At 38.7% G+C, this 21,807-nt stretch overlaps 1 protein-coding gene and 1 pseudogene across 1 annotated transcript in view; one reads left to right on the top strand and one right to left on the bottom strand.

Annotated features, from left to right (window-relative positions):
- Positions 1–21,807, bottom strand: part of PLCL1 (phospholipase C like 1 (inactive)) — a 359,403-nt gene that overhangs the window by 216,483 nt on the left and 121,113 nt on the right. The window lies entirely within an intron of this gene.
- LOC136125886 (RNA-binding protein 3 pseudogene) lies at positions 19,892–20,383 on the top strand (annotated as a pseudogene).

The following is a 21,807-nucleotide window of genomic DNA, read 5'->3' as shown; positions in this document are numbered from 1 at the left end:
TCCCTTGTATGTTATTTACTCCTTTTCCCTTGCTGCTTTTAATATTTTTTCTTTGTATTTAATTTTTGATAGTTGGATTAATATATGTCTTGGTGTGTGTCTCCTTGGATTTATCCTGTATGGGACTCTCTGCACTTCCTGGACTTGATTAACTATTTCCTTTCCCAAATTAGGGAAGTTTTCAACTATAATCTTTTCAAATATTTTCTCAGTCCCTTTCTTTGTCTATTCTTCTTCTGGGACCCCTATAATTTGAATGTTAGTGCATTTAATGTTGTCCCAGAAGTCTCTGAGACTGTCCTCAATTCTTTTCATTCTTTTTTCTTTATTCTGCTCTGCAGTAATTATTTCCACTATTTTATCTTCCAGGTTACTTATCCAGTCTTCTGCCTCAGTTATTCTGCTATTCATCCCTTCTAGAGAATTTGTTGTTCATCATTGTTTGTTTGCTCTTTAGTTCTTCTAGGTCCTTGTTAAAGTTTCTTGTATTTTCTCCATTCTATTTCCAAGATTTTGGATCATATTTACTATCATTATTGTGAATTCTTTTTCAAGTAGACTGCCTATTTCCTCTTCATTTGTTAGGTCTGGTGGGTTATTACCTTTCTCCTTCATCTGCTGTGTGTTTCTCTGTCTTCTCATTTTGCTTAACTTACTGTGTTTGGGGTCTTCTGCAGGCTGCAGGTTCATAGTTCCCGTTGTCTTTTGTGTCTGCCCCCAGTGGCTAAGGTTCGTTCTGTGGGTTTTGTTGGCTTCCTCGTTGAGGGGACTAGTGCCTGTGTTCATCCAGTCCCGGATGAGGCTGGGTCTCGTCTTTCTGGTGGGCAGGTCCACATCTGGTGGTGTGTTTTGGGATGTCTGTGACCTTATTATGATTTTAGGCAGCCTCTCTGCTAATGGGTGGGGTTGTGTTCCTGTGTTGCTAGTTGTTTGACATAGGGTGTCCAGCACTGTAGCTTGCTGGTCGTTGAGTTGAGCTGGGCTTTGGTGTTGAGATGGAGATCTCTGGGAGATTTTTGCCGTTTGATATTACATGGAGCTGGGAGGTCTCTGGTGGACCAATGTCCTGAACTTGCCTCTCCCACCTCAGAGGCACAGCCCTGATGCCTGGCTGGAGCACCAAGCGCCTGTCATCCACATGGCTCAGAATAAAAGGGAGAAAAAAGAAAGAAAGAAAGAAAAAGAGAAAATAAAATAAAGTTATTAAAATAAAAAATAGTTATTAAAAAAATTAAAAAGTAATAAAGACGAAAGAAAGAAAGAAGAGAGCAACCATACCAAAAAACTAATCCACCAATGATAACAAGCACTAAAAACTATACTAAAAATAAGAAAGAAAAAACCAGACAGACAGAACCCTAGGACAAATGGTAAAAGCAAAGCTATACAAACAAAATCACACACAGAAGCATACACATACACACTCACAAGAAGAGAAAAAGGGAAATATATATATATATATATATATATATATATATATATATATATATATATATATATAGTTGCTCCCAAACTCCACTTCCTCAATTTGGGATGATTCGCTGTCTCTTCAGGTATTCCACAGATGCAGGGTACATCACAGTGATTGCGGACATTTAATCCGCTGCTCCTGAGGCTGCTGGGAGAAATTTCCATTTCTCTTCTTTGTTCACACAGCTCCCGGGGTTCAGCTTTGGATTTGGACCCGCCTCTGCGTGTAGGTCTCCTGAGGGCGTCTGTTCTTCGCTCAGACACGATGGGGTTAAAGGAGCAGTTGTTTCAGGGACTTCGGCTCACTCAGGCCAGGGGGAGGGAGGGGTACGGAGTGAGGGGCGAGCCTGCAGCGTTAGAGGCCGGCGCGACGTTGCACCAGCCTGAGGCGCTCCGTGCGTTCTCCCGGGGAAGTTGTCCCTGGATCACGAGGCCATGGCAGTGGCGGGCTGCACAGGCTCCCGGGAGGGGAGGTGTGGATAGTGACCTGTGCTCGTACACAGGCTTCTTGGTGGCGGCAGCAGCAGCCTTGGCATCTCATGCCCGTCTCTGGGATCCACGCTGTTAGGTGCGGCTCACGCCCGTCTCTGGAGCTCCTTTAATCGGCGCTCTGAATCCCCTCTCCTCGCGCACCAGGAAACAAAGAGGCAAGAAAAAGTCTCTTGCCTCTTTGGCAGCTCCAGACTTTTTCCCGGACTCCCTCCCGGCTAGCCGTGGCGCACTAACCCCCTGAAGGCTGTGTTCACGCCTCCAACCCCGGTCCTCTCGCTGCATCCGACCGAAGCCCGAGCCTCAGTTCCCAGCCCCGCCCACCCCGGCGGGTGAGCAGACAAGCCTCTCGGGCTGGTGAGTGCCAGTCGGCCCTGATCCTCTGTGCGGGAATCTCTCTGCTTTGCCCTCCGCACCCCTGTTGCTGTGCTCTCCTCCGCGGCCCCTAAGCTTCCCCCCTCCGCCACCTGCAGTCTCCGCCCACGAAGGGGCTTCTAGTGTGTGGAAGCCTTTCCTCCTTCACAGCTCCCTCCCACTGGTGCAGGTCCTGTCCCTATTCTTTTGCCTCTGTTTTTTCTTTTCCCTACCCAGGTACGTGGGGGGTTTCTTGCCTTTGGGGAGGTCTGAGGTCTTCTGCCAGCGTTCAGTAGGTGTTCTGTGGGAGCTGTTCCACGTGTAGATATATTTCTGATATACTGTGGGGAGGAAGGCGATCTCCGCATCTTACTCTTCCGCCATCTTGAAGCTCCTCCTCAAATCAATTTTCCCTCTACTCTTTATTACCTGATTTTATCTTCTTCCTATGAGTCATCTGAAATTCTTGTTTAATTTTTTAATTGACTGTCCCTACCCCCAAAATACAAGCTCCATGGAAACTTGTGTTCACTCCTATATGTTCTATGATTACAATAGTATCTGACACACAATAAGTATTCAATAAATATTTATTGAATAAATGAACCTACAAACAAACCAATCTAGTCTCTTTCTCCCCCAGAAGCCCTAAGGGTTTATTCTGTCTTGTTTTATTTTCCACTAGAGAGGAAAGAAGATGTGCATGGGAATCTACAGGAGAAGTTCTCAGAAAACAACATCAAAATCCAACAGAATGGCCATGCACCAGCCAACTCTGGTTCTTTCAGAAGGGAGCCTTTTTTAATGTTGAACATGCTTAGCTCACATGAATGTGAGGTAACTGCTACCTATGATTAATGCAGAGCTTGAAGTCCTCATTACATTTCAAGTACCTGCCAAGGCATTTTTCCAAGGAAACAAAATACAGAGGAAGGGCATTCAAGAGGGTATCTTGAAAGCAGAGATAGAGAGGCAGCTTGGTACTCAGGTCAGAGGCCAAGACAATCCCACCCCCAAAGGCTATTCTCCCTTGACTCTGAAAACAGTGGTTATGTGTTCACATGGGTCTCTTCCCACCCTCCACCCATACCACTTTTCCCAATAAATGAAAAATATCTTTTATTTCATTTAAATTTCTTTAAATTATAGTAAGGACCTTTGCAATTCTATACGTACCGTTTGTAACTTTTTTTTTTTTTCTGTGAATAGCCTGTTCCTGTAGTTTTCTTTTAGGCTGTTTGCCATTTTCCAATTGACTGACAATTAAGTTTACTCATCTTTCATATGTGCTGTCAATATTTTTCCCAGTTTGTGTTTCACTCTCGACTTTGTTTTTGTTTTGATTCCTCCCCCAAGTCAAAACTTAAAATTTTATTTAGTCAAATGTGCCAATCTTTTACTTTAAGGTTTCTTATTTTTATGTCAATAAATAGAAAAGCTTCCTCTACTCCAAATACATTAAAATATTCACCCATATCTCCTACCAGTACTTCTATGGCTCTTTTTTTCTTTCTTTTTTTGGTTTAAATCTTTGATCCATCTGGAGTTCATTTTGGTGTGAAGGTTGAGGAAAGTTTCTATTATTATTTTTTTCCAAATAACAAATCCATTTGGGAAACTCTGTAACTCGGCATTTAGCATAGAAAAATTATATACATGGTTGACACTCAATTTCTGTCTGTTAAATTGAATTATCAGAAGGGTGATGAAGCTACAAAATAGCTATGGAACACACACAACAACACAGCCCCAAAACAGTGTGTTCATATGTGACATTAATGTGTGTTAATGTACATCTTAATAAGAAAAGTAGACAGGTATGAACCAATACCAATTTGGTGATCACTATGACAACAAGAGTAACAATAATAATAACTACTGTTTATTGAGCACTTACACTTCACACACTATAAGTGCTAACAGATTAACTCATTTAATCCTCAAAGCAAGCCTATGAGGAGTTTCTATTCTATCTTAATTTTACAGATGAGAAGACAGAAGCACCAGGAGATAAAGAAACTTGCTCAAGGACCGATGACTAGCAACTGGCAGAGTCGAATTCTGGGACAGAAGCAAAGAGGATCCTGTGGCTTAACAACTATGTTATCTTGTCTCAAAGATCACTGTTGACCACAAAATAGAAAGAGCAACAGGGTGTTTGTGCTATTAACATCTAAAAGGTGTGCACATTTTATTAGGACGTTTTGTATTCTAATTCTGTATTTCTAATTTGAAAATTGAATAAACATGTTCCTATACCCACCCTCACCCAACTTCCTCCCACCCCCACGAAAACAAAACCTACCTCAGAACTCAATAATGCCTTTGACTGCAATATCTGATAAAGTACCTAAGAGGGTCCAACATAAGGTAACTCAAATTTTGACATCTTTCTCAACTAACCCACATTCCTTCACATCTTTTCAGTTCAAAATCCCACCATGAACTGCTATAATTTCCAAAAATGACCAGATCTGAAATATTAATATGACACAGCTGCACTGAATAATTTGGTGTAGCAAAGTCAAAAATTATTTCTCAGCATCTTATACTATAAGTTAGACTTTTAAAGATGTAGATAAGATTATTTAAAATATTAATACCATTAACAATGACAGGTGTCATTTTAATATATTTTTTTTCTTTTTCAGATTCTTTTCCATTATAGGTTATCACAAGATATTGAATATAGTTCCCTGTGCTATACAGTAGGTCATTCTTGTTTATCTATTTTACATATAGTAGTGTAGTATTTGTTAATCTCAAACTCCTAATTTATCCCTCCCCCTCCCTTCCCCTATGGTAACCATAAGTTCATTTTCTATGTCTGTGAGTCTATTTCTGTTTTGTAAATAAGTTCATGTGTATCATCTTTTTAGATTCCACATATCATATATGATATTCAACAGGTGTCATTTTATAATCTAGTTCTTTTTTTGTTTTTAAGTTTTTATTTATTTATTTTGGCTGAGTTGGGTCTTTGTTGCTGCACACAGGCTTTCTCTAGTTGCAGCGAGCAGGGGATATCCTTCGTTGCGGTACACAGGCTTCTCGTTGCGGTGGCTTCTCTTGTTGCGGAGCACGGGCTGTAGGCGTAGGGGCTTCAGTAGTTGTGGCTCGTGAGCTCTAGAGCACAGACTCAGTAGTTGTGGCACACGGGCTTAGTTGCTCCACGGCATGTGGGATCTTCCCAGACGAGGGCTCAAACCCGTGTCCCCTGCATTGGCAGGTGGATTCTTAACCACTGCACCACCAGGGAAGTCCCATAACTCTAGATTTTATTTAGAAAAATGAATAGAACTTTCAGTTTGATGATGGCAAAGTAAAGGCAGTTTCACTCCCTTCTTCTCTCAAAATTCTAAAGCCACAAAGATGACAGGAAACACAAACTCCAACTTCAATGAAATGATGTAACTATAATCTAACATTTGAAGATGGAAAGCAGATGCAGGAAACATTTTAGCAGAGTGGAGAAAAGTCAAGCCAATGACTACAAGCAGCAAACCAATTTGCCTCTGTACATGCTTAGGAAATGGAGACACTGGGTACTGTGAAGATGAAAATAAGGACAGTTGCTAAAAATGAGGGCATATTTAGGCTCTCGATCATTGGGCTGCAGCTGGTTTTCACTGGCTTGCAAGAGCCAACTCTGCAATGACCTCACACTGGTAGCTTGAAATCAACCATAGTGGGAATATTTACACTACAGGAACTGGCAAATTCTACAAATCAGAATTTTGTTTTGTTCTGATTTTTTCAGAGAGCTAGTTGTTAAACATTTATCAGCACACCATAGCTCCCAAGTCTTAATCTTTACCACCCACTAGAAATCTGAGGTTTACTCTCCAGAGAAAGTGAACCATGGGGGTTTCAGATTTGGGCACAGCAGTCACAAAAGAGGTCAAGTGAGAGGTACAGTGCTGAAAACAGGGATAATATATGAAAATCTGTGTTTTGTTCAACTCGAGAACATCCACCTTCAGACTGCATTCCCCTGGTAGGACACTGAGCACTCTTGCCCAAGAGAAAAGATTTATAAATAGTGATACTTTCGGGGAGGGGGGAGGGGTGGTGGGTCTCAATGAAAAATCTAGCTAACATGTCTGATCATCCTACAGTGAATTAGTCCATTCAGACATGCAAAGAGTAAAAATTCTTTTCCCAAGCACCTTTCTCAAGAAGCCACTATAGGATATGTCCCACCAAAACAAAGGAAAAAACCAAGAAAGAAGAGGATGTGGATTTAGGAAATACAGGAGAGAGGCAATGGCACTGCCAGAGTAACAGCTGTGCCTCAGGCCTAGTGAAGACAGTGCATACTGGAGTGGGAGACAGAGGCTCCAAGAAGCAGGAATAGAAAAGGAACTGGTAGGGGCTTCCCTGGTGGCGCAGTGGTTGAGAGTCCGCCTGCCGATGCAGGGGACATGGGTTCGTGCCCTGGTCCAGGAGGATTCCACATGCTGCGGAGCGGCTGGGCCCGTGAGCTATGGCCACTGAGCCTGCGCGTCCGGAGCCTGTGCTCCGCAACAGGAGAGGCCACAACAGTGAGAGGCCCACGTACCACAAAAAAAAAAAAAAAAAAAAAAGGAAGTGGTAAATTATCTGACTGCTTGAGCATGTGGAACACTGTAGTGAGAGATATTTTACAGAACTGTTATAGGATGTTGGAAGAAATAGCATTCAAAGAAAATTAAACAAAGGGGAAAAAATAAGGCAATTATTTATTCCAGGTAAAAATGACAACAAAAATAGGAAATGCAGTCACACTGTGGATTACTCAGCTGTGGAAAGCACTCACATAGACATAATAAGATATTGGGAAAAGATTAACCAAACATTTAAACATAATAAATTATATAGGGAAGAAGTAAAATTTTTGACTTTGCTACATAGACCAAATTATTCAGTTCAGCTTTGTAGTATACTCATTTCAGATCAGGGCATGCTTAGAAATTATCTGTTCATGATGGGATTTTGAACTTAAAGGAAGAGGAGGTATAAGTAAGTGAAGATCCTAATATACCCTAATAGGAATTAAACTGATTAATCAAGAAGCATATTCTTTTCAAGTAAGGAAGTAAATACTAGAACAAATAGGTAAAAACATTGAAGTGGTTCATCTAGTAAGTGGAACAAGGCAGTAGGAGAAGAAAAGAATATTGGGGGGTTTTAAGTCTGCTTTACAGAAGTATTTGACTTAATCATTTTCATGAAATACTTTCATCATAATTGTTTTGATTTACTTAGTTTAGATACAGAGAAAAATAAAATAGTTTGTAAGTTATAGGCAACCCCAGAGAATGTGGAAATTATTCTGATATTCTAATAATAAAGGGATTCCCACATTGTAGCAACAGAAAAATTTTTTCCAAATCAAGAAAGATCTGGTTAAAACATCTTGCAATAAAATATGTGAGTATCCATCACCAAATACGATTATCAAAGTCTTAGTTATGGGCCATTAAACAAGAGAACCTGTGATGAACCCATGCCAAGGATAAACCAGGACAGATTTATCTTCTGACCTTATCTTTTGGGGGATGCCAGAACCTTTACTGGGGCCACCATACTTACTCATCAGATGTTCACAATAGATAATTCATTCATCCTTTGTGTATTTCTAATTTCATTTTCTAAAGAAGATGAAGAAGAAAAACCTTTTCTTTTCATAGTTCTCTTCACAGTTTTATTTTCTGCTTTGAAACACTGATCTAACTGCTAGAAAAGAAAACTGATTTCATAATTAGAGGAAATTACTGAGGCGGGTGGTTTAGAGTGGTAAGAACAAGAACTGAAAAACTTAGTGGTAAGGAAGAAATAAATCATTCTTTTTGGAAGTTTGACGGGGAAAAGACTGAGAAATTCAACTACTTCAGTGGTAGCAAGGGTCATGGGAGAAAGAATTTTTCAGACAGAGGAAATCTGGATTGTTCAAAGGCAAAGGGAAACGATGCAATTAAATTTTTTTTAAATGGTTAAAGGTTAGATGGTGGTGTGAAGGGAAACTAAAGATGGAAATGGATGAATTGAGAAGCAAAAATGGAGGAGTTTACTTTCAACCAGGAAGCCCTTCCCTATGAAATTCAAAGAAAGATGATATCTAGAAAACATGTTTCTGAGGTAAACAGAAGGGAATATGAGGGTTATTTCCTGGCTGGCCTTAGTTTTCAAGTGAAGGAAAGGCCCAGTCATCTCCTTAAGGGGAAATTAGGAATGCGAATTTACAGGAGTGGAAGGAATTAAGAACAGTAATTCTCTTAGAGTGAACCACCAGGAGTCCCCAAAGACCATTCCCTGGACCAGAGAAAGGCTGATCTCACCAAGACTCACCCAGGGAGGCAGTCAAACAGAAAGACTCCCCAGCCCCATCCTCAGGAGCATTCAACAGGTCCAGGATGAAACTGGGGGATCAATTTTTAACAGGGTCCCCAGGAGATCTCTATGAGTAGCTAAATCTGGAAGCCACTGGATAGGGATCCCCAAGGTACGAATAAAAGAATTCCAAACAGTATTAAAGGCACTCGTAGAGGCAAAATGTAAAACTTTGCCATGAGGCATATCTATGAGGTTTTGTTGTTTTCTCACAACAATGGAAGAAACAGAGAAAGTAGAATTATGAGGGCTAATAATCCACACAGTAACTGGGAATTACAGTGGCATTGAGTTGTGACCAAATCTCACCTCTGGTTCCATGGTAAAAAAAAAATGACTAAAATCAAAACAAAAAACCTCATTTCTCATTCTTTTCCATTCAATCCATTTTTAACCAAAAGCAGCTCCTGTCACTGAGAAAATCATTACCTCAGTCCATGTGGGCACTTGTGTCCCAGGTCAGTCATTAGTTTGAATAAAAGGAAAACATAAGATTTGGTTTTGCCTTTGGGTACTTTGCTAGTGAACTTCTTAGGGCTGAATTCTTAAGTGTTTTAAAATAAAATATCTAAATTTACTGGTATATTTAAGTCCAGTTTAATCTCAGCCCTTTGAATTCCTATAGAGCTTTCAGCAAGACATGGGTACCATACAACTTTAGAAAGTGATTACTTACTGCAGAGGTGTAATCATAGTTTTGTTTTAAGATAAAAGCTCACATCATCAGATCTCTGTGTCAGAAATTAACAGAGAGAAAGGACAAATAAAAATTAACTACTCTCCTGGAACTGTATACTTTTATAGTTTAAATGATGCTTTTTCTGATGTTGAATACCCCTTCCAAATCGCCTGATTAAAGCTACATAATTCAGTCAAAATGAAATCATACTATTTAAAAATAACTTTCTGAAAAAAATGAAACCAAAAATAGTATTAAGGCACAATGGGAAAGACAGTGTGTCCGTGTGTAACATAGCACAGTAGAAATGGTCTTTTGTAATTGAAACAATAGTACTGTTTCCTCAACCAAGTGCAGCCTTTTTTAAGCCCAGAGAGTGAAGAAATATACATATAATTAATTTAAGCAAATTACAAGGGCAGCTGATCCATGGCTTTATAAAATAATCTCTGTCACAGTACTGCATTCTAGGAAGCAGCCAGCTGTCATACAGCCTTAATGAAAAATGCCAGATAAGTTGCTTTACTTCAAAACACAGAAATTAGCCTGATTAAATCAATGAGTTTCTATCATATATTTATATCATCTGGAAAGGAAAATCTAGCCTCCTTTTTTTTTTCTAGCTTCCTTCTGAGAGCTGAAAAACATCATTTCTTTCATCAAGAAATTTCACTAAAAGTTATGACATTTTAGTTAATCATTTTAATGTCAGTTTCTTCACTTCATTTACTTTCTGAGTGATATGCCCTAGTTCCTTTGATTTACTTCCATTAAGCAGAGAAAAAAAACTGTAAGTCACATGCAAACTAATATCAAAACCCATCCTTGATGTTTGAAACTATACCACCTTAGAAGTATATAGCTCTTTTTTTAGACCTGAATTTTTCTTTGTTAGATATACATCTTTCATAGAAAGAAGCTGTGTTTCTTAACAAATTTTCAAAGAAAAAACTGAGAGAAAGGTAAGAAATATGCTTTCTCTTATACAGTTAAACATTTTAGGACAGCAATGATCAAACCTGGGTACACATTTAAATCATCTGGGAGCCTTTGGAAACTAACAATACCGCATTCTACATAGATGAAATCAAACTTCTGAGGGTGATGCCTAAGCATTGGTGTTTTCTCCTTTTTCTTAAGCTTGCCTGGTGATTCTAATGCAGTCAGGTTTGAGAATCCTTAGTAGGGCACTGACTCACATTCGGGTGCATGTTGGTATCTCTTGAGGGTGGAGGTTAAAAACATTGATCCTTTGGTCCTGTTGTGGCTAAGTTGCCCCCCAAGCCCCCACCATATTCATATGTTTAAGTCCTACATCTAGTACCTCAGAATGTGACTGTACTTGGCAATGGGTTCTCGAAAAAGGTCAAGTGAAGTTATTAGGATGGGCCCCAATCCTTATAAGAATAGGAGTCCTTACAAGAAGGGGAGATTAGGACACAAACAGGTACAGAGGAAAGACCATGTGGAACAACAGGGAGCAAAGGACCACCATCCACTAGCCACAAAGAGAGGCCTCAGAAGAAACCAATGCTGCAGACGCCTTGATCTCAGACTTCTAGCCTTCAGAATGGTGAGAAAATAAATCATAGTAAATAAATAAATGATCATGAGTCACCCAGACTGTGGTACTCTGTTATGGCAGCCCTAGCAAACGAATGCAGGTCTTATCCCCAGAATTCTGATTTCATAGACATGGCTGCAGCTGGAATCAGGAAGCTTTAAATGCTCCTCAGGTTGATTTTAACGTGTGTTCAGGATTAAGAGCCACTGCTTTAGGTATCCCGAAGTCTGATTTCACCTGTTTTCTACTTTATGTTAACTTGAGAGCAGCTAGTTACACTGTGTAACATCTCCCTACTGAAGCTATTAAATGAATATTACTCAGCCATAAAAAGGAACGAAATTGAGTCATTTGTTGAGACGTGGATGGATCTAGAGACTGTCATGCAGAGTGAAGTAAGTCAGAAAGAGAAAAACAAATATTGTGTATTAACGCATGTATGTGGAACCTAGAAAAATGGTACAGATGAACCAGTTTGCAGGGCAGAAGTTGAGACACAGATGTAGAGAACAAACGTATGGACACCAAGGGGGGAAAACTGGGGTGGGGTGGGGATGGTGGTGTGCTGAATTGGGCGATTGGGATTGACATGTATACACTGATGTGTATAAAATTGATGACTAATAAGAACCTGCAGTATAAAAAACCAAACAAACCAAAAAACAACTAATACTAAACTTTCTTTGGGTTATTTGTATGTAAATATGTTAATATAAATGTTTCAGACATTACATGAAATTTCTAAAAATCTTATATGTTCTGGTATAATGTTATAAGTCATAATTCTAGTTATTACTTTAAAATGTATTATCTCAGAAATAACTAAATTTCCTTGTCAATTGCATTATTATGAACTTTCATCAAATCTTTAACCGTGGTCATTTTTAAGTCTTTTGTCATTTACAGACAGTTCTAGGTGTACTCTGATGCTTTTGCAAAAATGTTCCTCTAAAAGGGTTTCATCTTCAAGGAATTCATGGAAAAGACTGACAAGTACAGGTTTCTGGTAACTGACTATACTGCTGAACTGAATGAATAAGCATTTTCAGAGCTCTAATGGAAAAACCGATGAATTCATAAAAGTGCTAACAAAAGATCAAGATGAAAAAAAAATTAATTACGTGGGACTGAGTGAACTGATGAGGATGATTATAATTTTTGTGACTTTCTGTTTGAATAATTAAAAAAAAGCTTAAATGGATATAACCGAGAAGTTGGATAGAAAATTGTTTTTCATTTTATTGAGTATTTTGCTCCACCTAGTGAAGAATTCCCACAAAAAAAGGGTGCCATTAGTGCTGTCTCACCTCCATTCCCACCCCCATCAGTGGAAGGTATTATTTTTTCTTATGATAGTGATATATTTGTTTCATATCATTCACAAATCTAGTTTTCAAACGTTCTTATTTCTATTTATCTTTTCACTCTTAATAATGCCATTTTTATCTCTACATAATTGAAAATTTTACATAATTATTGCAAAATATGGATTTTAATAGGTTCAATGTTAATTTGGAGTGCAACAGCTATATGTTTTATTTCTTTCCCCCTACAAGTGGTCTCGTGGGCTTTTGAGTCACACAAACCTCAGATCCAATCAGTTCTTCTACCAAATAGCTGTGTAACCTTCAGGAAGTTATATAAACTCTCCAAGCTTCTAGGCAGTCCTCTTTAAGGACTGGGTATGTGTTCACCTAGCCCTTAACCCTCTACTCACTGGTGGAAGAGAGTAACAAGTGGAGTTTAGGGCCCAAAATAGAAATCATGTTTTGAGGATATTTGAATAGCCCAAACAGCTGAAGACACTTGCCTAGCTTAGATATTACTTGAGAGAGAATTAAATGTCTTTCTTGTCTGAAACACATTATTTCAGGGATACTAGATTACAGCAGCATAGCTTGTTCCATAGTCTAACCATTGTATGGAAAAGAGCTTGAAGAAAGGAAAATGTGGAGGTTATGAGATCAATTAGAAGGTCAAACTGAAGACATCCAGGTGTAGAAGTTGGTGGCTTGGACTAACACAGTGGCAGTGAAGGTGGACTTGGGAAGTTGGTGGGGCAAAGGTACACTTGGAAGTACAATCAACACAGATTGATGATGCACTGAATGTAGAGAGATGTGTCAAAGATAGATCCCAAGGTCCTAAGAAGACAGAGGCATTTATTTACTCATGAAGACTAGAAGAGAAGCATATTTCTAGGGGAAGATCAAGAAATTTAACCATGTAAACTTGAGATGTCTGTGAGACACAGACTTGGAGCTGTCATATCAGAGTTGAAGGTGAAAATCTGAAATTTAAACAAGTCTGTTCCAAAGGTAATTTGGGAGTAACTTCTCTATTCATCACCAGCCGTGGGGATCATTGCCTGACCCATCCCAACTACAAAGCGCAAAGTAAGCCCAGGTGCCAGATACCATCTTAAATGGTTAGAGAACAGTATGGAGTCCTAAGTCAGTCATTCCTCTACATGGAAAATTCATAATTCTTTTGACCTTCCCCTCAGCCTTTCTCTTTGGGATTAATGAATTCAAGTTCTTTAATCCTTATATCAAATATCTGATTGATTTCTATTTAATCTTTCATTGTAACTGTGTGTAGTTTGTGTTTGTTTTCAAAATTCTATATCTAACATTTATTTCTAAAATGTCTTTGTCCAAACAATCTCTACAATATTGAGAAGCCAGTATGGCAGAGAACATCATGGGTACTTGGGACCACATGTAATCGATAGAAGTAGCTGCTGAGAGAGGTGAGACAAAGAGAGAAATGGACCTTAGAAAATTTTATCCGGAGGTCAGAATTCAAACTTATGCCTCTCTTACCTGAATATACTCATCCAAATAGTATTAAACATTCTAATAATGTTTTTCAATATGAGAGAAAAAGAGAGAGAAACATCCTGACTTGATTGCTATGGTTACGGGGAAGGCATTGTGAATGTGGATATGCTGCCTTCACAAAGTCAAAGGTATGAACAGTAATCTCCTTCTCATCTCTAATGAACACTCCCTCACTACAGCACATTTATAAACTTCCATGAACTCAGTGAAAGTCAGTTTGGGGATACATTAGGCACTTTATCATATTATCCCTTGCTCATACTACTTTTAAAAGAGCTGAAGAAAGAAATCCCTTCCTATCCATTTACAACCTAGAAAGGATCCTAACAAAAGAAAAAAACACTTGCTGGCAAACCAACATGTTTCCTGAGATAAGAGAAGGGACCATAAACACATTCATTTTAAAGTACTCATTTTTTAACTATAGCTTCTAATATTGAATGACAGTTGCCATAAATTCTAATTGGATGAGGTGCATTAGAGTTAAGTGTATCAAGCCAAAATGCGCTTATATCTATCTGCCTTACAGATTTCTGGAAGCATCTCACAGCGTGTATCTCTGCAGCTATAACCATTTCTAACCTAGCTTCCTTTTCCAGGAAGTCTATTTTAGGCTCAGAAATTTAAATACTGTATCAAAAAAAAAAAAAAGAAGAGGAAGAAAAGCATAAGGACTTCAAAAAAATCATTATATAATGTAGGCCATAGTTCAGGACAATATATAAAATAAAGAACTTTCCTCCCACTCTTGTCCAAGATACACCTTGATCTTAAGTCACTCAACAGGCCCAGTGCCATTGACTTCCACAGTCATTATCCATAATGATGATGATGAACCAGAATAAATAGCCAATTTACCAACTACTACTCTCATTGTGTCCAAATATCACAGCCTTTTCCTCAACCAGTCTTTCTAGATTTGCAATTAATCTTTTTCATTTCCTTTCTACCTGCTATGAAGGAATTAATATATAGAAATGACACAAATATCAGATAAGAGGCAGAAAGAAAAGGAGGAGAAAAAGAGGGCAACTTAGGCAATTCTCCAACTAGATAATGAGCTCCTGAATCAGTAAGAATCGGCTAAGAAATGGCGCCCACCCCACTCATTGAAATTTTTACAAGTTCTCTTTCCATAGCCTTACATCAAGGGCAAGCCTTTAGAAAAGCAGAGAGCCAGTAACTGCTCCTCTCACACACGCTTTGTTTCTAGGAGCAGGTACTTTAAAATATTTCCTTTATTAGTTTCTTACTTTTTTTTTTTTTTTCTTTCCCCGCCCCCCCCTATTTTTTTAAATTTTATTTTATGGTACGCGGGCCTCTCACTGTTGTGGCCTCTCCTGTTGCAGAGCACAGGCTCCGGACGCACAGGCTCAGCGGCCATGGCTCATGGGCCCAGCCGCTCCGCGGCATGTGGGATGTTCCCGGACCGGGGCACGAACCCGTGTCCCCTGCATCGGCAGGTGGACTCTCAACCACTGTGCCACCAGGGAAGCCCAGTTTCTTACTTTTTATAGATTGACCCTAAGCCTCACCAAAAGAGAAGAAAACAAGGCCCAAACCAGCAGACCTGACCAAATCAGGATGTCTTCCATATTAGATGTGATCTCCCTTTCCTTTCAGCACTTACAGTGTAATGCTTAGAATGCTGTCTTCTATTTCTTCTCCATTCTGAACCCCAAGTCCCCACTGACTTTAATGTTAACTCGAGGCCACAGTCCTTGCCTCACCTTGAACCCCTCCAACACCTGCAGAGTGTCTTACTAATAGTAGATGACTAAGGAATGGCTCTTGAATTAAACGAAATTGAAATCATCTTTCTATACACACACACACACACACACACACACGATCTTGAGTTCTCAAGAAAGCACAAGTCTGTGGAAATGGGAAATAACTGTTTCCAGTGCAGTAAAGAGGCGTTTTAGGATGGCAATTCCTCAGCCATCACAAGCTGAAGAAAAAACCCAAGTTCCCAACACAACCTCCTTCCACAGGATCAGCACAGAAACTAGCCCCATCTCATGTCAGGCGGTGACTGTGGAATGGATAACCAAGTAGCAGAGGGCTCTGCAGTATTAGTAGCAATGGCCAAACAGAGAAACTGTGGGAAGGACCGGCAAAGCCTAAAACAGAGAAACTGGTCATTCTTTGGGTCTTTCAGTGACACCATGTCTTACTCATTCACCACTCTAGAGAATTTCTTCTAAAATAGCCCGGTGCTGATACATGAAGAATATTTGATGGTCCAACCTAAACAAAACTGGGAATACACATAAATAGTGTGTAGAATGACCACGGCCCTCCAGTTTAGTAACCTCCCAAAACACCTTTAGCCTCTCCATTTCGCCTTTCATGTTCAACTGATCTTGTAGTAATAAAAACATTCAAGAAAGAGTTTTATCATAGTCCTTTATACTTCATACTGAATTTAAACCTGGGAATAAGGGCTCTGTCCCATGGTAAAAAGATTGGTTGGTCCGTGGGTTGGTAGACTGGTTGACGAAGGGCACAAGGTCCATCCTAATGTCCCTGAAATCATTCTCAGAAAAGCCGTCTCTATATAGGAAGGCAGAAACCCCATCAAGTCCACTTGTGTAAAGGTACTGGTAACTTCTGCATGGAAGAGAAAAGAATGGGCAGAATTTGGATGAAGAAATTAGTAACTTAAAGATCAGCCATATAATTTGCTGTTACAGCAATAGCTGAGTTGCATGTGATTCTAGTCCAGTTCAATGACTTTATCCTCTTTAAAAAAAAAAAGAAATATCCTCAGAGTAGTATAAATTACAGCACCAATTCCAGACCACTGCTCTGAGGTGGGCGAGGCAACAGGAAAGTGTATAATGAAAATGACTTCCATCAGCCTGATTTAAACACTTTTATAGGGACAAAGCGATCCCGGGCTTGGCTGCCGGCAATAGACACCGCATAGGTTATGTCTTCCCTTCTGAGACACCTCCCACTTTCCTTTCCCTGTCAAGGTGGCCCTTATTTTCACTCCAGCTGTAATTTACCCGTGAGAAGTTTAAGACAGTGAACATAGAATGTGACTTGGCCCAAACCCCTCACTTACCTTCCCTGCCATCCTCCAGCCAACCTGTCCCTCACAACTCTGCTGTCCACAAGCCCTGATCACTCAGAGATTTGATACAGAATGAAGCATGAGTATCATAAAGAATAACTTCTACATCATTCACTAAAACACTTTTATAGAAAAGGCGATAATAGAAGATACAATAAACCAAATACACCCTTTCCAGACAGAAAGAAAAACTTAAAAAAAAAAAAACACTTTGTCCATCTTTCTCCTTATGTAAGAACTTCTGTGAATTACAAATACAATTAATAAAACTGCACACATGCCCCCTCAAGATTTGTCCTAGCAGTTGCAAAATGGTTCTCTGAAAATTCTGGAGGCAGATGACCTACTGGATTACAAAGTCCCTTTCACTGTTCATACTTTGTAGCTCAGCAGGCCTGACCACTGATAAAAGCAGAGGTTTGATACAAATCAATAAACTGGAGATCTAAGAACATACATCACTTTTCCTAAACTTACAAGGAAATGAATAGTATCAAAGAATAAGGCACAGTAGAAAAATGAGGTCTCTTTATGCAATAAACTATTAAGAAGAAAAATAAATATCCAGTTATTGCATTTTATTTTTAACTCCTTAATTTTCACATATTCAAAGTCATCAAATATGAAATAACCCAAACATCTTTCTCTCAAGATACTGCACCAAATAATTCAACTGCAAAACATCTGAGGTTGAGTTCAGTCACATCATTTGCATGTATTCTATTTTGTGAAGAGCAGATCTGATGGAGTCGTGTTTCTAACGACCAAAATAGTATGTTTTCTTGAAGCAATGTAGTAATTAGAGATTCTCCTTAACTGATATTTTCAAAAGCACCTCTTTAAAATGGGAGGTTGACATATATGGTAAGTATTATATGCTAAAAGATCACTATCTTCTCTTATAAAAGTATGATCAGGTTAAAAGATGGCACATAGTCCATTTCAAACCACATTAATTACTTTTCGATTGTTCACTTATACACAGCAGTTGTAATGGATTTTTCCTTAATCTAGAAGTCTTATGACTAGTAGTCATTTGCACAAATTACTGCACACTCTTCCATGAAGATTCACCCCATGGGAATGGCTTCCTCTTCTCTCACTCAGTGACACGTGTGCATTACAGGAGAAAAAAATGCAACAGGACAATTTTAGGCAAAAATTTGATTAAATAAATGGATTGGTATTAAGTATATTGTTTTCTCTTTTTTTCCATTATTCTACAACCTCACACTGATAGAGAAAGGATAAGGGATCATACAAGTCGAAGAATGAGAAACAAAGGTAGAAGAGGCAGAAGTACAAAGTCTTCTGTATCACTCACTTTGCTGGTTACCTAGCACTGTTTTTATCTTTTTCATGGTTATTCATGAAAATTCACATCTGCCCAGAATCTGAATGCATAGCATTCCTGTCCTCTAACCTAGGTCAAAATATATAAAATACACAGCTTTCAATTATTCCTATAAAATATCCTTTAATCACTCACATCCCTTCTACTTAACCTTCTGAAGCTCCTGAAAGCTGAAAAGACAAGGGAAAGGAATTTTGCTGAGGATCCCAGTGAGTCACTTTGAGTCAGAGAAATGGGCCAGGCCACTTCTGCTGGTCTGCTAATAAGAGCTGCAGTCACTTCCAAATGAAGAATGGGAGACTTCTTGGCCACTGAACAAAGGGTGAAAGAGGGGAAGCAGCTTCATTCATAGGTAGAGGAACATACTGCCTCATCACCTAGAAGGTAGAGCTGTTTCCACCTGGAGTGTTTATAAGACTACTAATATAAATGTATAAAACTAATAGGGGCGAGATGTGTATAACAAATGTCACTATGGCACAAATGAAGCTAGAAAGTGGCTGACCTAGATACCTTTTCTTTAATCATTTATTTATGAACATAATTTAAAAACTAACAACCCAGCTGAAGCATAAACATTAGCAATTACAGGATTTCATTCAGTTATTTGACATATGCCTATGCTAAAACATTCTCATTTTAGAAAGTTAAAATGAAAGAAAGGTATAAAGAAAAAATTACCAAAGGGGAAAATATCATGCAAACATATTAAGACAGTGATTATTGACATGCTAGTATATTTTCTTCAGATATTTTTCTAGGTATATTTATTTTTACATTGTTATGCCCAGATGTGTACATAATTGAGAGTCTATTATTTCATTTACTATTGTAGCATCTAAGTTATTAACAACTCTTAATAAATATGTTTGACTGAATTTAATCTTGAAATTAGGCAAAAGTAGGGAAACTCATCAGTAGAGTGACCCATTAGTGATTTAATACCCACAAAAAAAGAAAGTTCAAATATATATTTCCATCATACTGTTCTCATAAGAACTTTTTAAATTGTGGAATCCAGTGTAATTTAAAAGAGAGAGAGACAGAGACAGACAGGTCCCTAACCATGTTTAACAGCACTTTCAAAAAATAATCCATTTCAGAAACCTTCAGAGCTAAAAACTGTGCCAGTGACAATAATGTTAGCATGGATTCCATTCACATCTCAAATATTTATCTAAGATATATTTCAAGCATTAGCTAGTACCTATCTTGCTTCTTTAAAAATCTAATGGGGTCAAGAAAGAATTTTTGTATAACTAACTGGAAGCTCCTAATAGCTCTTCACAGTTAGGACTTACTACCAAATAAACAACATTTGCTTGCTTAATGTAACTGAGTACAGAGCCAAGGAGATTTAACCCTGACAGTTAAGCCATTTATGTTGAGCGATAATGTAAATTAGAAGAAACTGCTTGTCCAAAATGAAGAACTATTATGTCACCCTGCATGTTTATCCACAACACAATAGTTTGAGCAAGGTTAAAGGAAGCACTGACACTTGTATGAAAGGATGTTCTCAAACTGTATACCTTTATTTGAAATATATGCATGTAATAACTAGATACAAATATAAAGCAATACACCAATTCAAAAATATTTCATAGCCAGTCTCTCGGTTTCTTGGCAGTAGCTGTCTCTTCGGCCTTTTACTTAATTTCCAGGACTTGAATTTACCGCCATGTCCTCTGAAGAAGGGAAGCTCTTTGTGGGAGGGCTCAACCTCAACACTGATGAGCAGGCTCTGCAAGACCACTTGAGCAGCTTCGGACCTATTTCTGAGGTGGTTGTTGTCAAGGACCGGGACACTCAGCGATCCTGGGGTTTTGGCTTCATCACCTTCACCAATCCAGAGCATGCCTCAGATGCCATGAGAGCCATGAATGGAGAGTCTCCGGACGGTCGTCAGATCCGTGTAGACCACACGGGCAAGTCGACCCGGGGAACAAGAGGGGGTGCCTTTGGGGCTTATGGGTGTGGTCGCAGCTACTCTAGAGGTGGTGGGGACCAGGGCTATGGAAGTGGCAGGTATGATAGCCGACCTGGAGGATATGGATATGGATATGGAAGGTCCAGAGACTATAGCGGCAGAAGCCAGGGTGGTTATGACCGCTACTCAGGAGGAAATTACAGGGATATGACAACTGAGATGAGTCATGCATACCTAATGTAGATACACACGGAACAAAACTTCGGATCCAGGACCATCCCTCCAAATAGCTGTCTTTATAAAGATTTTTGGAGCTGCACTGAAACATCTGTTTTAGTTACATCAACTTCTTTTTTTGAGTAGAGCTCCCAAGGTAGCTTGTTAAAGACCTTTCAGAAAGTTCCATGTGTGTTTTTTAAATTTTTCTCCCATTTAAAGACAAATTCTGAGACATTTGTGGAGTCTGGATATTTTTTCCTTTTTTTACCAGTTTTTTAGTTCAGGCTCTCAGGAATGTTGGTTCTGGCAAAAAATGTTTGGCCAGACTGATTTTTTTAAATAATGTGCATCTAGGAACATTTTAAACACCGGTACACAATGTTTAATTATGATTAGGAAGCAATTTCTGACTGTAACTATAAGAAATGAAGAACATGATTACTTAGAGGTGTTTTTTATCCAGATCTCTGCCTTGATTATATAGAAGTTTCTTAAAAATATTTGTGTGTCATTTTTTTTTTAATATTGGAAGAAAAAAATATTCTGTTGTGTTTCATGTAGCGTTTAGGATGTCTTTCACCGAGTTGGTTAAAAAGATGAAAATAAAACAAACAAAAATATATTTCATACCGTCAAATTTCAATAACAATGACCTTTGTTTTCAAGCTTAAGTTTAATAGTTTGTGCATTTTTCAAAACAAAAAAATAGGTCTTTCTTTTTGCTTTTCCTAAAAGAGAAAAAAAAATACTACACCCTATTTGTTTATCAGTTTTCACATGCACTTGCCATAAATTCACTAATGCTAAGTATAAGTATCTGTTTGGATTATTCCCAAAAACTGCATAATCTTAAAATTTTCCATAATGCACACATATGTTGATGCTCAAATTATTTCATTTTAGGAATGGAACCACACCATTTAACCCCTGGGAAAAATGTTAAAATCTCACCCACACATTTGAATCAGAAGTCTGACCCATGAAGAAAGATGTCTACTAAGAATTCCTCTTCCCAAATAGTCCTTCCTAATGAGCCAGAGAAGTTGCTAAATCTGGAAACCAGTGTAGCTATATCTCCAGAATTTTTGTAAAGATGCCTTCTAAGTTGACTTATATAATACCTGGCTATTTGCCTTGAAAAAGCTAATTCTGTTTATTACAATGCTTCTCTGGGCTTTCTGTCTCTCTTCTTTGTATACTACCATTAGCAAAAGGCAGAAGGTAACCCTGTGAATGAGAATGTGAGAACATACCAGCCAAATTAATACTTGAACTATCAAAGGCAAGAGACACAGAAGAGGGTGAATACAGTAAGGAGGTGCTCACTGCCAGCACCAAGATGAGTTTAGGAGATGAATGGAGATGGAATTAAATAACATTGATTTACATAGTGAGAAAGTCATTCCCTTTTTGGTTCAGTTCTGATTGCAACATAGAGAACATCTAAG

The sequence above is a fragment of the Phocoena phocoena genome, chromosome 7, assembly GCF_963924675.1.
Source record: "Phocoena phocoena chromosome 7, mPhoPho1.1, whole genome shotgun sequence".
In the NCBI taxonomy this organism is placed as follows: domain Eukaryota; kingdom Metazoa; phylum Chordata; class Mammalia; order Artiodactyla; family Phocoenidae; genus Phocoena; species Phocoena phocoena.
Note: the sequence above shows the minus strand (reverse complement) of the source record. Positions and strands in the feature narration are given on the sequence as shown.